Genomic DNA, 16,748 nt, shown 5'->3' with positions numbered 1-16,748 from the left:
TAGTAAAATATTTTAGGCTTGTGAATCATATGGTTTGTGTGGCAACTACTCAACTCTGCCAGTAGAGCACAAAAGCAGCTATAGACAAAGCATAAATAAATGAGTACAAATAATGTACAATGCATAAATAAATGGCTGTGTTCTAATAAAACTTTATTTACAAAAGCAGTTAATGGGCTGCAGACAATGTTTTGCCAACTTTTTGTTAGTAAAATTCCAGAAACAATATATATGGTAACTTTCTGAATGAACTTCTGGGATATTAGGAATTCTAGGAAGTTCCGATATGGGAGAAAAAGTCAAGTCAAGGAAGATGTAAATGGGAAGAGACAGAGGAGGAGGAGGAGGAGGAGAATCAGGAAAAAATAGTGTCACAGAAACCCAGGGAAAGGGATGTGTGATTCGTTATGGTGAAAGGGATTCACTATGGCTAAAGAAGACTTCACGTAGGCCTCAAAGTATGAGTAGGAATTTTGGAAAATGGGAACATCACAAGAAAGACATCAGTTAGGTATGGTTGCCCATTGAGCGTTTTTTGGATGAATCTGTAAAATAAAGATCTATGGGGAAGAACATAATTTTGCGTGGAAGCAAAACTGACTCTGAAGAACCTGCATTTGAAAAAGTTCAGGGTTGGGGGACCTGGGTGGCTCAGTGAATTAAGCCTCAGCCTTTGGCTCAGGTCATAATCTCAGGGTCCTGGGATCAAGTCCCACATCAGGCTCTCTGCTCCGTAGGGAGCCTGCTTCCTCCTCTCTCTCTCCGCCTGTCTCTCTGCCTACTTGTGATCTCTGTCTGTCAAATAAATAAATAAAATCTTAAAAAAAAAAAGTGTTCAGGGGAAATGTAGATGCCAGCCCCTTCCTCCTCTGCGAGGGTGGAAGGTCTTCTTTTCCACCTCTCCAACTCAGAGAGACTGACTGTATCTGACTTCCTTGTTGCCCACCCCCCAACCTGAGCCCTTGTGGAGCCTTCTTCCCCGCACTCCCCCCTGCCCCTGCCTTCAATTAAATGACAGACAATCCTTTCTCTCCATGTTTGTATCCTTGAGCAGTCAACTTTACCATGCTGTATTTTAGACAATCTATATTTCTTCATCTTAGTTGGTGGGTTTTGTTGTCCTAAGTGTTTTTTTTTTTCCTTTGATTTTCCAATTTGTTTGAGGGAACAAATAACCCAGATAAATAATACCCCTAGGATTTTTGCTTTTTGTAGTTATGTGATTCACAAGCAGTTATTTTGTACAATTACAGGATGTTAGCACTAGAAAGTCTTCCAAGATCATTTAGTCTAATTCATTCCTTTTACATTAAAAAAAAAAATAATAAGGCACTTGGGGAGGGTATGTGCTATGGTGAGTGCTGTAAGGTGTGTAAACTTGGCGATTCACAGACCTGTACCCCTAGGGCTAATAATACATTCTATGTTTATAAAAAATTAAAAATATTATTTGAACAAATAAGGCACAACACAGGGGAAGGGAATCCCAAGACCTCACAGTTCTTACCACTCTGGATAGTTTTGTTTTGTTTTTTAACTTCTTAATTAATCTCTTTATTGGGAAACTCAAAATTGTATGCTGAAGTATAAAGCAAAGGTAAGTATTATAGTTACTGAACAGACATGTAATCACTAGAACAAAAATAGAACAACGCCAGGCCCTTCTCAAATACAATCTCTTACCTCCTTCTTCAGGCCACCAGTAACCTGACTTTTTTAACTGTGCTAAAATACATGTAACACAAAATTTACTCTTTTAAGTGTGCGGTTCAGAGACACTAAGTACGTTCACACTGCTCTGCCACCACATCACTGTCCATGCCCAGAGCATTGTCATCATCCCAGACTGAAACTCTGTTCCCCTCAAACAGTAACTCTTGGGACAGTATTGATAAAGAATTTCTCAACTTTCCTGGAGCTCCAGCCTTTCCAAAGATAAAAAGGTTTTAAAGCAACACGGATTTGTGCACCGATCAGTCAAAGAGAGACATGTGGGAGTAGAGAATTTGAAGCTGCTTGAGGCTGTTTTTGTAGTTAGAGGATTTTGAGTGTCTGTGGTAGCTTTGAAAGACAATTAAGGCTGAATCTGATACTGTTTTTATGTTGGGGAAAATGAGACACGAATCCAAATGCCTCGCGCTGGGACATGCCAATAAAATACTTTTCCAGGAGCTCTCTGGAATCAGAGCTTAGGCTACACAACGTACTCTACTCACAAGTAAGGCTTCCCCTTTGGGCACTAAGGTTAGAGCCACGACCCCTTAGTAACTGACACTAAGCCAACTATGGCATAATATAGCTCACAATTTAAAAACAGAACTCCCGTTCCCAGATTCCCAACCTTTCATTGCTCTGAATGAAGGAATGGAATGTTCACAACCCCCCCCTGCCCAGCCTGAGTAGTTTTCATCACAAATAATAATCGTTGTTTTTCTTTTGCCAATCACACAAATGATGGAATTTTCTCTCCTACTTATAAAGTCTCGGAGCAGAGAAAGACCCAACCAAGGAGGAGGTGAGTGAGAATTCCAGAAGGTACAAGAGAGATGATCACTCAAACTGGGACTGGAGATGCCAGGTAGAGGAGGGGGTGGGCAGAAGTAAGTGGGCCTGGCGGCAAACACCATCCCCCTCTCACACCCATTCCTGCCAGGGCATGTGTTTTTAGGGGAAACCTAATTATAGTGAATACCAAGGGTAGCCTGCAGTCTGAAGACAGGGAATAACCAATTGCACGATCATATTCTTGTAATACCATTAGTCTTAGATACAACTACACATACGTTCATATGCAAAGAATCAAGACACCAATCATGTCATTACCATGACAACGTTGTTCTAAAATGTTTTCCTTCTGCATTAATTAAACCAAGGTTACAAACCTAACAAACAATGACAGACCCAAGACAATTAAAGGCCACACCCATACCGGCTTGAGAGACTGTTCCCTGTGTTGTGCTCTTCCAAAAAATAAAGCCTTCCCTTCCCAGGTATCTGAGGTCTTGATAATCTCTAGGCTGACGCAGCTTGATTGCATTTGAATGCCTGAGGAAAATGGAAATTCTGTTATATTTTAAAAGGAGTTTCAATTTTTCTGTTTACCTACAGAAAATGCCTGGGGTTACCACTTTCTTCATTAGTATTAGTAAGTCTCAATTTTTTAAAAATAAAGATTACCTCTGCCATTCCCCAGGACACTCCATTTCAACCTTATTATCATTACTGAGTGACCATTTCTCCTATACTGTTCATGTTTTACCAGAATCCAAATCTTGTTGTCTTTACTTTTTTTTTTTTTTTAAAGATTTTATTTATTTATTTGACAGAAAGAGACACAGCGAGAGAAGGAAACAAGCAGGAGGAATGGGAGAGGGAGAAGCAGGCTTCCCACCAAGCAGGAAGCCCGATGCGGGACTCGATCCCAGGACTCTGAGATCCTGACCTGAGCTGAAAGCAGGCACTTAACGACTGAGCCTCCCAGGAGCCCCTGCCTTTACTTTTTAAAAAAGATTCTCACATCTGCTCCCCTTCATGTTGCACTGCCATGATCCCTTCATTCGCCAGACCCATTGTAATAACCTCTTGCTTCTCCTTTCTTTATTTTTCAGTATTTATCAGACTTCATTACTAGAGTTTTCTTTCCTTGGGAAAAACAACCAATCCAAACCTCTAATAGCATTTTCTTTCAGCCTTACCATGTTTAAAGCTTGTTTCTAAACCAGTCTTCTCTTGCCTCCTCCATATTCCATCATTGATATCATCATCATCCATCATTATCATTACCGGTGTTATTCATTTCTTCTTCATGTGACTCAGATTTTGGCTACTCAAGCTAGCAAGGAGTCAATTTGGAAACAAAATTTTCAAATTTGACATGGAGGAATTATGGTCTTCCAAAACCTTTTCTCCTGAGAAGAAACAAAAATGCATAACAAAACTCTAATGCAACAGAAGTAGTAGTAAGGCAGCTACATTGCTAGAACAAGGTAGTTTTTGCAGGCAAAACTATCAGCATGTAGCTAACTGGAGACTTAATGGGAAAAGATGAGTCAGTGATGTTTAAGAAGATCTTGGTGTCAGAATAAGGTCTCCATGTTTTTAAACTTGGGTTCAAATAATCTTCTCTTTCTAATGCATTGTTACAGTCACAATCTTGATATTGCAGTTTTCCTTACTTACTTCAAAGTCTTAAAGACTTTGCTAACCATATGAAGGCAAAAGGCATCTATGATATTATAATATGATTCATCAAGAATAGCAATTAAACCACCCTCTGCATATCTGATGGTCAGGCTTGGAGGACAAGTCTTTGTTCTTTGGCATGCTGATAGGTTTTGACAGTTAATTCCTATTTCAAGAGGCATCCAAGTGCTCAGCTTTGAATCCCATTATGGAAAATGCTTATTTATCAACAATCAGATGATCATTTTCAAATATATAGATAATCATTTCCTTTACAAAGCAGGCAGAGTAATCTTTTAAAAACAAAAAGATGCTTCTGTCCCATCACTTTTAAGAAAAGCATCAAGACCTTGATGTGGAATCCAGGGCCCTCTCTACCACTTGCTGCCTCTTTCCCTCCGCTCTGGTTACTCTTGTCTTTCTCCAGTTCTTCCAATGGGGCGGACCTCAGAGCTCTTGCACACTGACTCCTCTTGTCTAACTCTTGACCTGGCTAACGTTTACTCAAACTCTGGGTCTCAGCTAAAACAGGACTTCTTCAAAGGGGGCTTTCCTGACACCCCCTTCCCCAATCTAAGGCACTATATTTATATTGTTTCATTGTAGCTCATTGTATGCTTTCTTTACATCCCTTAACACAAATCATAATTGTAAACTATTATACGATTCATAGAACAAAGTCTATCTCCTTTTATCGTTGAGATTTTACCAGAGAAATAGCACTGCCCTGAGTAACATCAAAAGTCAAATTCAATCCATGGGTTAGACCTTACACAATTGTGGGTGCTGATGAAGTAGTCTATGAAAGGTTGCTTGCCTTGCCTCGGTGGTGGGTCTGAAGTCTTCACGGGTCTATAGGTTTGGCAGTCAGGATGAAATTCTAGGCATGACATGGAGAGAGCAAGGAAAAACAACTCAATGAAGACAACTCAAATCCACGTTCATCTCATAGCACCTTTGTTTTAGTCTGTTGCTAAACTCTGTTGCAACAGAAATGTATTTCCTACAGTTCTGGAGGCTGGAAAACCCAAGATCAAGATACTAGTGGTTTCACTGTCTGATGAGAGTTCACTTCTGGTTCACCTTACCTCTGTAAGTTCCCACGGTGGAAGGGATGACGGTGCTGTCTTGGGTCTCTTTTATACTAATTAACACCCAAATCTTCATCCCCCAAAACCATCATGTTGGGGAATTTTAAGGAGACACATGCATTCAGCCTGTAACAACCTTCAATCCTGATAATGTGGGAAGCAGGCAGAAGAAGCTGGTACCCTCTGCTGTGGAGAAGACCATGTGTCTGGCCCAGGACTCAGAGAAGCTGGAGAAGGAGATGAGGCAGGAGCGGCAGGAGCTGCAGGCTGGCTGCCCAATGACAAAATGAGCCAGCAGATCCGTGACAATGTGTATGAGTGCAACAGTGCCTGGCTTGACACCGGCTTTCAGAGCTGCTACTTCCCTCTCCTCCCTTCCAAATTTCGACATGTTTCTTATGCCCAACACTAAACCAAAACCACACACAAATGGGAGATTCTGAGAAGCATGGTTTCAGTTGAACGAAGTTGACACAGTACAAAACTACCCCATCTCTTATTAGTCTGTAAGTTCCGTGACACCAGGGAATATATTTTGTATGCAGCACTTAGAATAACTTTCAAAACACAGTAAGTCCTGAATAGGTTGTAATTCAAAGGATACATTTGTTAATGAACACATTTTATTCTTGTCTATGAACAAAATGAACTTGTTCATTTAAAAAAATCATCCTGTGAATTAAAATTCATTCAGGACTTGATTGTGGGTTGCAAATTGTAATTGTGAAATTAGCAAACTTTGACTAGGATACTATTTTAGCAGGGCAGTTAATAAATTTAACCACTGATGGTAGCCTAATAATTGGTGCAAACAAATTTGTAACTACCTCAAATTGTTTTGGGAAGTAAATATAGTAAAGTAAAATTAATTTTAAAATGTCACTACAGGGGAGGCCTGGGTGGCTTAATCAGTTAAGCGTCTACCTTTGCCGCAGGTCATGATCACAGGGTCATGGGAGCAAGTCCTGCACTGGGCTCCTTGCTCAGCAGGAGCCTGTTTCTCCCTCTGCCTGACTCACTCACTCTCTCTCTCTGGCAAATAAATAAACAAAAATTCTTTAAAATGTCACTACAGACAAGAGGTGGTTTTTCCTCACCTTAATTACGATATACATACTTTTAAGAAATCAGAAAAAAAAGACAATTCCTTAAAGCTTCTCAAGATGTAATTGGTAACAAAGAATGAGAATACCTTTTGGTGACTGTTTAACACTCTGTTTGAAACTAGCCTAAATGTCAACAATTGCGTTGAAAATTAGGAAACTTTGGTGGGAAAGGACCCACCAAAGGGCCCTTTGAATAGCACAGATCTTCTGGTACCTTCCAAGGAGCTGAGATATGAAAGGCTAACTGCCCCTCTCAATTTGACTATTGAAACCCCCAAGGATCTGGAGATCCCCATCCAGAGCTGGCCTTTGGCACACTTACTGGTTTTGAAAAGCCAATGTTTGACAACTTTTAGATAATAATTGTTGCTTAATTGTGCTTTGGCTTATAGGATACATTGAAGCCAGTGAATATACAATTTGCCATTGATGAAAACTGAAGAAAATATTATTGGTGATGTGTTTATTTTAGTAATATTTAGTTTCTAATTTTAGAAAACTCCCCTAAATTTTTATGATGTGCTAGTGTAGTGATTGAGGAGAAAAAGGAATCATATGGGATTTATCCAGTTTTAAGGATTTCAGAGAAATCCTTCAGCATGTCATTTTAAGCAGGTGAAGACATTTTAGGAAAAGTAACCTACTAATGAAATGTGAGTTTTTATATCCTCATTAGGCAAGTTCTAAACAGGGAAGGACCTGAAACACCATCAGGTTTCAAGCTGTTATTCATTTAAGCATTCATTCATTGCACAAATAATTTTTAAGTGTCTATTATATACTAAGCACAGGTTAGACGCTAGGATTGCAACAATGAGTTAAACATAAAATCCTTTGTCCTTCATTGGGGAGGGTATGTGCTATGATGAGTGCTGTGAATTGTGTAAGACTGATGAATCACAGACCTGTACCTCTGAAACAAATAATACATTATATGTTAAAAAAAAAATCCTTTGTCCTTGTGGAACTTAAAGTCTAATGGGTGATTCAGTTAATAAATGATTTCACATATAACTACACAACTGTAATACAGTGTACAATGAGAGGGCTAACAAAGGGGCCTAAATTTAGTCTGGGGTTCAGCATAGGTCTCCTTGGAGAAATCATAATTTATTTACTTTCTCAGATACTTAATAAAGCAAAGTGACAAAATTAAATGAAAATGTTTCAATGGACAGATTTTAGCATTAGTTCTAATTCCATCCATCCATCCATAAAATAGATCCAATCTTTCTAAATAAATTATAAGCAAATTGAATGTAAAATTAGTTAAGAATAATAAAGTACTACATATTCCCAAAATAAAATGATCAGTAGCAGAAATCTATGTATTGTGAATGTTGTTCATCATACTAATATATTTTTTTAAAGTGGTAATTTCAATGGCTTTAGAAAAAGCATTCTATAGAAAGAAAAATGCTTATTATTAAATTAGGAAAATAAAGAAATTTCTTAAACTAGTTAAAGACATTTTTAAAGATCTCTCAGCAAATATATTTAATAATAAAACTTAAAGAAATATTTCTGCTAAAGTCAGGAGACCACATCTACTTGACACTGTCCCAGATGTCCTAGTAAATGCAATAAGAAAAGAAATAAGCAGTACAAGGATTAGAGAATGTATCAGTTAGACTAAATATGACTCAATTTGTTGTGGTTTAGAAATTAAAAGGTGGACCACATTGTTCATTTCTGAAAGGAAGAAAGGAATTAGTCACTATTTGCAAATAATATGTTAATCTTATCAAAATCCAAGGCAAGGAACAAAAAAACTAATTCAATGAATAAGATAATTCAGCAGAATATTTTCTAGCAAGATAAAAAGGCAACATGAAAGAACTCAATAGTATTTCTTTATATCAATTTTTTGAAAGACCAGCAAAAATGATAAAATGTTAAGAAATTAATTTTTTAAAGGTTAGACTTTTATAAAGAAATTATGAAACTTTTTAAAGGACATAATACAGAATTTGAATAAATAAAGATTATTTTCAAGGATGAAAGGACACACTTTCATTCTTTTTTAAAAGATGTATTTATTTGAGAGAGAGAGAGAGAGAGAGAGCATAAACACGAGGGGCAGAGGGAGCAGAGGAAAAGTCTGAAACAGCCTCTGCACTTGGTGCGGAGCCCGATGCAGGGCTTGATCCCACAACCCTAAAATCAGGACCTGAGCCAAAACTGAGAGTCAGTCGCCCAACCAACTGCGCCACCCAGGCACCCTGAAAGGACACACTTTCGTAAGAATATTTCATCAATAAAGCTATAAATTTATTAAGTTCCAATAAAAATTATAGAATGATTTTTTTCAGCAAGTCTAACAACCTGAATACAGAACTCATAAAAGGAGTCAAAGCACATGAATAGCTAAGGCAATTTCTGAACAGGAAGCACAGCAGTCATACATTTCTTAAATCAAAACAGCAACTAAAAGAGAAAAAAGTGGTAAATTTGACTACATTAAAATTAAAATGTTTACATAGTTAAAGACACTGCCAACAACATTAAAAGAAACGCAACTGACTAGGAAAATCTTTTTGGTAATAATAATAACTAACCAAGGATTAATAGTTGGTTACAGTGAACATCATATTCAATGGTGAAAAACTGAGAGATTGTCCTCTAAGATCAGGACTAAGATAAGGATGTCCACTCTCACTACTTTTATTCAACATAGTACTGGAAGTCCTAGCCACAGCAATTAGACAAGATAAAGGGATAAAAGGTATCCAAATTGATAAGGAAGAGGAAAAGTTTCACTATTTGCAGAAGATAAAACATTATATGTAGAAAACCCTAAAGACTCCACCAAAAAACCACTAAAACTGATAAATGAATTTAGTAAAGTCACAGGATAGAAAATTAACATACAGAACTGTGTTACATTTCTGCACATTGCTAATGATCTTTAAACCTGCAAATATCAATATAAATACATATCAAAAGTAATGCTGAAAAAGAAAAGCAAGCTGTTGGTACATATAATATGCTATTTATGTGTAAAAAAGAAAACAATCCTACGTGTGTTTTATGCTTATCTCTTATATATGCATAGCATTTAAAAGCATAGGCATATTATACATGTACAGAAATATATGTACACATTTTATATAGTAATATGTAAAATACGTATAAATCTATTTGAGGGTAGACTGGAAGGAAATAGCACCTCAAACAATCAGAAGAGAGGGGTGTAAGGAACAGGAGGGAATAACCATGGGGACAGGGTTTAAAGGAGACCTATAGTGTATGATTTCTTAATTAACAAACAAAAGACTGAGAGTCAATGAGACAAAATATTAAAAATGTTTAATTCAGAATGACCAAATAAGAGATTTCCTATATTACTCTTTGTAATTGTTTCTCCTTCGACTCTCAAAAGCACAATTTTAAAAACATACTTATAAATTCCTTTTCACAGTGTAAATATGCAGTTCAAAATAGTCAAAATGTCTTTGGAATTTTCTTTTCTAAAGGTCCCTGATTAGAATAATCAGGCACCTTTCTGGTTGGGAATGGAAAGGGAATTAGAAGAGAAAGTCCAAAGGCCAAGTTCATTATGGGCATTCCCTGAGTTCTTTCTAGAGAACCGAAGCCTATGGTGTGGGGGTAGAGTAGGAGAGAGGTAGAAGAAAGCTTATCCCCAGAGCTTTCTTCCTGCATCCCTGTGGACTCCTCCATCTGGTGGAGCATAGAATGATGCATTCATGAGCAGAAAGAGTAAATAAGAAAGGAGAGAAAATAAGAAGCTCCCTTGAGGCTTAGGTAAGATGTTGTTGACAAGAAATATCACACTCTTTCTGGTAAGAGGCCAAAAAGGTAAAAAGCTCTAGTGAGCCATAATAATGTAGAAGAGAGAAGTCCACACAATGTAGAAGACTGAAGTTCTCCCCGCCAGATGGTCTTCTTGGGCATACCCATACATGCTAAATTTAAACGCTGAGTAACAACAGTAGATGACTCCACTCAGCATCCATCTTCTATTGTTATAGGGTTACAGGCCAGAGAGATTGGGCTACTACTTTTTTTGAGGCTTCAGCACACTAAAAATGATAAAATTAAAACTAAACTTATATTATAAAAGTATAAAACTAAGCTTGTATTATAAAAGTGTTCCTAATTAACAATATTGCTGTTGATACAAATTATAATGAAATATAAGTATGCTAGTCATCCCAACTATAAATTATGAAAACACATCAATTCATAGTGCACTATGAAAGTCTTTTCCAATGGTGGGACAAAAAATGTAAAGGTCTATGATGAATGTCTTTGTCTTTTAACCCTAATAGTGTCTCTGTGACTGTATGTAATACTTCAGTAAAAGACAATGCCAAAAATCTTCAACTAAGTCCCTTCATGAATAAGGAATCAGGCCTAAGTGGCTTTCTTTGGCATCCCTCCCCTCTCTCCTTGTTTTAAATTCTTCTCCTGGGAGACCACTTGAGAGAAATGACTGGGTCTTATTAGTTGAGAGAATGAAGAGAACTAGAGCAGGGCTTTGGCTAAACCAGTAGAAACCTGGCACATACTACAATCAACTGGATGGAAAGGTCAAGTTCAGAAAGGATGACATAAAGCAGAGAGGGGCAGGAAGGTCCCCTAAGCTCAGTCAGGTAAGATGCTCAGAGCAGAGACACGTGCCTGGTCTAACTGCCCTACACAGAGCCTGGTGGCTCATGGAATGATGGTGGGATGCATAATGTGTGGGGGTGCTCAACTTTAAACCACCTTCTCTCTGCAAATCATGGTTTAAGCAGCACGTTTTAGTCTCCTATTTCATTTTTCTAAAGATTTTACTTATAAGGGTTAACAATAGTCATGTCCACATTTATTTTGAGAAATTGTTGAAATGCCCTCAAACACAGTGGTGGCTTCTTCTGGGACCACTACCCCATGAAAACACATACACTGCCATCAAACTAAGCTTCTGACTTAAAGTCTGGGGAAGGAAGCAGCAAAGATCATATAGTTACACTAACAGTAGAGGGCCCAAAAAGAGGGAAGAATTAAGGAATTGTGAGGTCTGGACAAATAGAAACAAAATCTCAAGCCCTGGTCTGTGAACTGTGACGATCCAGATACAGGGCACCAGCAGTTGAGGGTACAGCTTGGTATTCACCAAATTTTCCCAATATTCCTATAGCTTAAGTCCAGAGGTGATCTGAATGTTAGGACCTCCTGAGTAGGTGAAGGAACAGTACAATTCCCATAATGTACACATCTCTTATGAATGCATCCAAAATGTACACATCTCTTATGAATGCATCCAAAGCAGAAAATATACCACCAGGTCTATTAAAGGTGCTCTATTTTTAAAATATTATTAAAAGCATAATAAAACTCTAAAATATCATAGCCTACAAGGACTGTGTCTGAGCAGACTGTGAAATAATCTGATCAAAGAGTCTTCATGGCTATTTGTCTTTTGACAGTACTTTCCTCACGTGGAAACCCAGAATGGTACTCTATTACTAAGAATGGAAGAGAAAGAAAGGCCCAGGCATCCCAAGAGATAATTGATATGAGTTATAACAAAAGAGAAAGTGAATGAAAGCATAAGATGTTTTTCAGTCTTGGCTTTCTACAAGGTCAATAGAATTGTTGCATGCTTGCTACTTTGTTATTAGAAAATGGAGGACATTCTCCTATTAATTTCCCCAAGTGAGTAAGAGAAAGTTGCAACTGGATGCCTCCCTGTATTGGGAGGCCTATAACATCAAGGAAGAGAAAAGAAACCAATTATGTTGCCAACATTTCAATTTGATGAACCTTTTGTTGTCAGTTCTTTCTAACTTGGGGAGATGGGATAGAGAAGTAAAGTGGGAGAGAGAATAGAAGAGCCTTTAGGGGTCTGGAAGAGGGAACGTTCATCTGCAAAAGTAGAAACCAATGTGAATTTTTGTGAATCTGCTTATAATTTAACATAATCTTAAAAAGAGAATAAAGCAACTTTGATGAAAAACAACAACAACAACAAAAAGCAATCTATTTAAATTAATTTGGACCCTGGTAAGAAAAAGATCTCCTTTGACCTTTGGTTTAAAATTTCTTTAAAAAGCAAAACAGAAAGGGAGGGGGTACCTAGATGGCTTAGTCAGTTAAGTATGTGCTTTCTACTCGGGTCAGGATCCTGAGGTCCTGGGATGGAGCCCCCCATTGTGCTCCCTGCTCAGCGGGGAGTCTACTTCTCCCTCTGTCTCTCTCTTTTGCTTGTGCTCTCTCTCCCTCCCTCACTACATAAATAAAATCTTTTTAAAAGGGGCAGAGGTACCCCAAAAGGAAGACTACTTGCAGGGAAAGTTTCTGTGAAGAGTTAGTTGCTAGTCAGATTTTAACAGAAAAATCCCCTGAAATTTCTCAAGTTTCTTCCTCTGTGTCATTCTGGGTTGCTGTCATGAAACACAACCAAACCTAAGTTATAGCTGTCTTGGTACCTATACAATAACCACTGAAATGAAAAAAAAAAATTCATTTAGAAAAAGTACTTTAAAAATCCCTCTTATTCCTCAAAAAGTCAAAAATAGAATTACCTTATGATTCATCAATTGCACTACGAGGTATAAACCCAAGGGATACAAAATCACTGATTCAAAGAGACACATGCACCCTGATGTTTATAGCAGCATTATCAACAACAGCCTCATTATGGAAAGAGGCCAAATGTCCATTGACTGATGAGAGGATAAAGGAGCTGTGGTATATATACAGAATGGAATATTACTCAGCCATAAAAAAGAATGAAATTTTGCCATTGGCAATGACATGGATGGAGCTAGAGTGTATTATGCTAAGAAAAATACCATATGATTTCAACTATATGTGGAACTTAAGAAAGCAAACAGATGAATGTGGTGGGGGGGGGCAGATGCATACAATAAAACAGACTCTTAATTATAGACAACAAACTGATGGTTACCAGAAGGGAGGTGGACGGGGGATGGGCTAAATGAGTGATGGATATTACAGATGGCACTTGTAATGAGCACTGGATGTTACATGTAAGTGACGAATGCACTAAATTCTACTCCTGAAACTAATATTGTGCCATATGTCAACCAACTAGAATTTAAATAAAAACTTGATACAAACAAAATTGCCTCTTATAATTCTCAATTAGTGAGTTGAAAATTCAATTTAAAGGATTGATAAAAATGAAATCAACCCCAGTCACCCAGCATCAGAAAGAACTGGCTAACCACAGTTTTATAAGCTATAATTGTCAAAGAGTTGGCATTTTCAATAATTCAGTCCTAAAAAAACAGCCCCATGTTCACAACAAAAGACCCAAAGGCACTTGAACATGGCTCTCCCAGACAGGATAGCAGGTGGCTGCACACCCAGCCCTACGCAGGGGAGTCCAGTAGAGGGAGTTTCCGTGGCTTCTCCCCGACTCATACTGGCAAAGGGGTCAGTGTGCAAGGCTCAAACATGAAAGCAGACTGAGGGGATGGCTTTGAGGAAAGTGTTTAAACTGGCTGAAAGGGACTTTTCACATTAATCAGTGTGAGAAGATTTGGGACCATTTCCATCCCTTAGTTTATGCATTTCTATTTTTTTAAAACCTCATAAACAAAAAGTTAGAGCCATGATGGTAAAAGATTCAGTTTTTTCCCCTAAGATGATGGGGGTTAATAGAAAAAAAAATGCTTCAAAGAGCCTTTTTTAAAAAAATTCATGAGGTCACTTGATCTTTTATCAGGTCACACATTTGTTTCTTTGAGGTCATGAGATGATGTGTTGTTGTTATTATTGTTGTTGTTATTTTAAGAAGGTCTCATGCCCAGTATGCAGCCCAGTGCAAGGCTCATACTCATGACCCTGAGATCAAGACCTGAGCTGAGATCTACAGTTGGACACTTAACTGACTGAGCCACTCAGGTGCCCTGAGACTCTGCGTTATTTTGAAAACACTTAACTAAAATCCCTCTGGAAGCTCTTTTCCTCCATTCTCCCTCCAAAGTGACGATGGACAGAAAGAAAGTGGCTGAGATAAAATAGAAACATATTGCTGAAATTCAAATTCAAAGAAGATTCCATCTAGAAAGAGACTGCAGAAATCAATGAGACCAGTGGTTCTCAAATTTGGTTGCATAATAGAATCACCTATTTAGTGTTATTCCAGACTTATTTCAACTCAGCTTTCTTAAAATACATCTTTGATTATTTCTTCTATGTCAAATCTTCTCATCTTTCTGTCTCTCCCATCTTACCACCACTGCCAAATTTAGTCATGGGAATACCTAGACTTCTAAGGATTGATTTTCATTCTCTATCCTATTTGGGACCAACAGCACTCTCAACTCCTTCTCTTTTCATATGAACATCTACAGAGTTTTTCAAGACTCTCCTCCACTTCATGGATGCTAGTGCTACAATATTTATTGCTTCTAATGCAGAATGTAATTAGTAGCAATCTACATTTGTTTTTGTTGTATTTTTAAGGTTAATATATTCATTATGAAATAATTTAAAATATTAAAACTTCATAAATATAAACACTAGATAATACACAGAAAAGGACACAGATGAGAAAACATTCAATTGAAATGCAAAATTACCTAAATATTGTTTTCATGTGTATCAAAGTAGTGAAGACTCTTAATTGTGTGATGCTTAATGAAATGCAATAGGCATTTTTGGGAGTTTTGTGTAGGACTGTAGATTATTATCACACTTCAAAATACAATTTGACAATTTATGTCTGAAGGCTTTAGATTAATTTCCAAAACCTAGCATTCATTGCTAAAGGAAAAGAGTCAGCCATCTCAATTTGCATCTCTGTCTTTCCTTTATAAATTTCTGTTCCTTTGTCATAATAGCCATGACTCTGCGCATCCCATTAGAATTCCAATAAATGTTTTATGACTTTTTCTGGTCTCTATATTGTATCACTTTGTGAGGTATGCATATCTTCTGAGTCTTCATCAAGGAAGAGTCCTGATTTTCACAGGCTGCAAACTGAGGACCATAATAGCACCCACTTCACAACATTATGTAAATTAAGTGAATTTTTATGGGGAAGGCTGAGGTTGACTAGTTGGCTGGAAATTTTCTATCAGTTCACTCTGTAATTGGAGCCTAAGCTCTTGATTGTCTGGGAAGCAATAGTCTGCAGCAATAGTCTGTTTCCCAAATTTCCTCCCATAGCAGGGAAAAGTCATCATGGACAAATTACATACTGAGCATGCTCTGCTGCTGCCTGGGAGCATGATGGTGACCTTCTGTAAAAGAGGAAATGGAGGAAGACCGAGACATAAAGGTTACAGTTTTTAAGGGGAGACATTTCCCTGTTTTTGCTAGGGGGTGCCAGCACCAAAAGGCAATTGAGACTGGAAAAGTTACCCTGTTACTTGGCAGCTGATGTTGCGTGCATCTCCCAGCAAGAAAGTACCACTGAACTGTGAATTCAGCTGTCTTCCACAGACTGTCTCAGTTTTTAGGCCTTAGTTGCCATACTTGATGGGCTCTTCCTAGCATTCTTGGTCAAGGCAGATTTGTCCAACACAAAGGGCAAAGAAAGACCCATTGTTGGATGCTTGGGTGGGTTGGGTGGCTCAGGTGGTTAAACATCTACCTTTGGCTCAGGTCATGATCCCAGGGTCTTCCGCATGGAGCCTGCTTCTCCCTCTCCCTCTGCTTCTTGCTCCCCTTCACCATTCATGCTCTCTTTCTCTCTCTCTGTCAAATAAATAAACAAAATCTTTGGGGGGAAAAGACACATTGTTTCTTTCCATCTATGCCATGTAAGCCCTATTTAACTTGGTTCAGTTAGCACAAAGTTGGGATTTTTCAAAAGAAACTTGAATTGGCAACCAGAAGGGGGGAATAAAAACAACTAACAAAATGAAAGCATACAGAATGGGCTGGTTATAGAGTTTCTTCTAAGATTTTCTCTCCCTCTCTCCCTCCCCTTCTCCCTTCCTTAGTTTTTTGTTTGTTTGTTTGTTTTTGGTTTTGTTTTGTTTTTTTCCTTTTTTCTTTTCTTCTTGGTACTACCAAGCTGGTCCTTGGGAAGTCAAGGTTAAATAAGAGGCTTGACTTTCTTTCCCTAATTTAGCGGTAGTTGAGCCAAGCAATAGCTTTGCTGCAGCTTATAGACACTGAATCCTAAAACCATTTAAACTTCAATCCTAAGTATTCCATGTCTCATTTCTGCTCATTTTAGTCTGAGTCCGTCTTTGAGATTCTCCATATCCCTTCCACCTTAACTTTCCTGCGATATTTGCGGTAGCTCAGGAATGTGCTTGCATTACTCCTAACTGCCACCGGGTGGTGTCTAATGCTGGATCCCATGGTTTACATATTTATTTTATTTTATTTTTTTTTATTTTTTTTTTTTTAAAGATTTTATTTATTTATTTGAAAG

General features: G+C 37.9%; 1 long non-coding RNA gene across 4 annotated transcripts in view; it reads right to left on the bottom strand.

Moving 5' to 3' along the window:
- Positions 1-16,748, bottom strand: part of LOC309843650 — a 65,296-nt gene that overhangs the window by 19,733 nt on the left and 28,815 nt on the right. For 2 of the 4 annotated variants that reach the window (XR_014300265.1, XR_014300266.1), the window contains 2 exons: positions 4,956-5,062; positions 3,583-3,908 (listed from right to left, as the gene is read on the bottom strand). This is a non-coding gene — a long non-coding RNA (uncharacterized lncRNA). Of the gene's footprint in view, positions 1-3,582; positions 3,909-4,955; positions 5,063-16,748 lie in introns of those variants that run through there. The other 2 variants (XR_014300263.1, XR_014300264.1) reach the window with 2 other exon arrangements.

The sequence above is a fragment of the Mustela nivalis genome (assembly GCF_964662115.1).
Source record: "Mustela nivalis genome assembly, chromosome: 11".
NCBI lineage: Eukaryota > Metazoa > Chordata > Mammalia > Carnivora > Mustelidae > Mustela > Mustela nivalis.
This window is presented reverse-complemented; position numbering and strand designations above follow the sequence as displayed.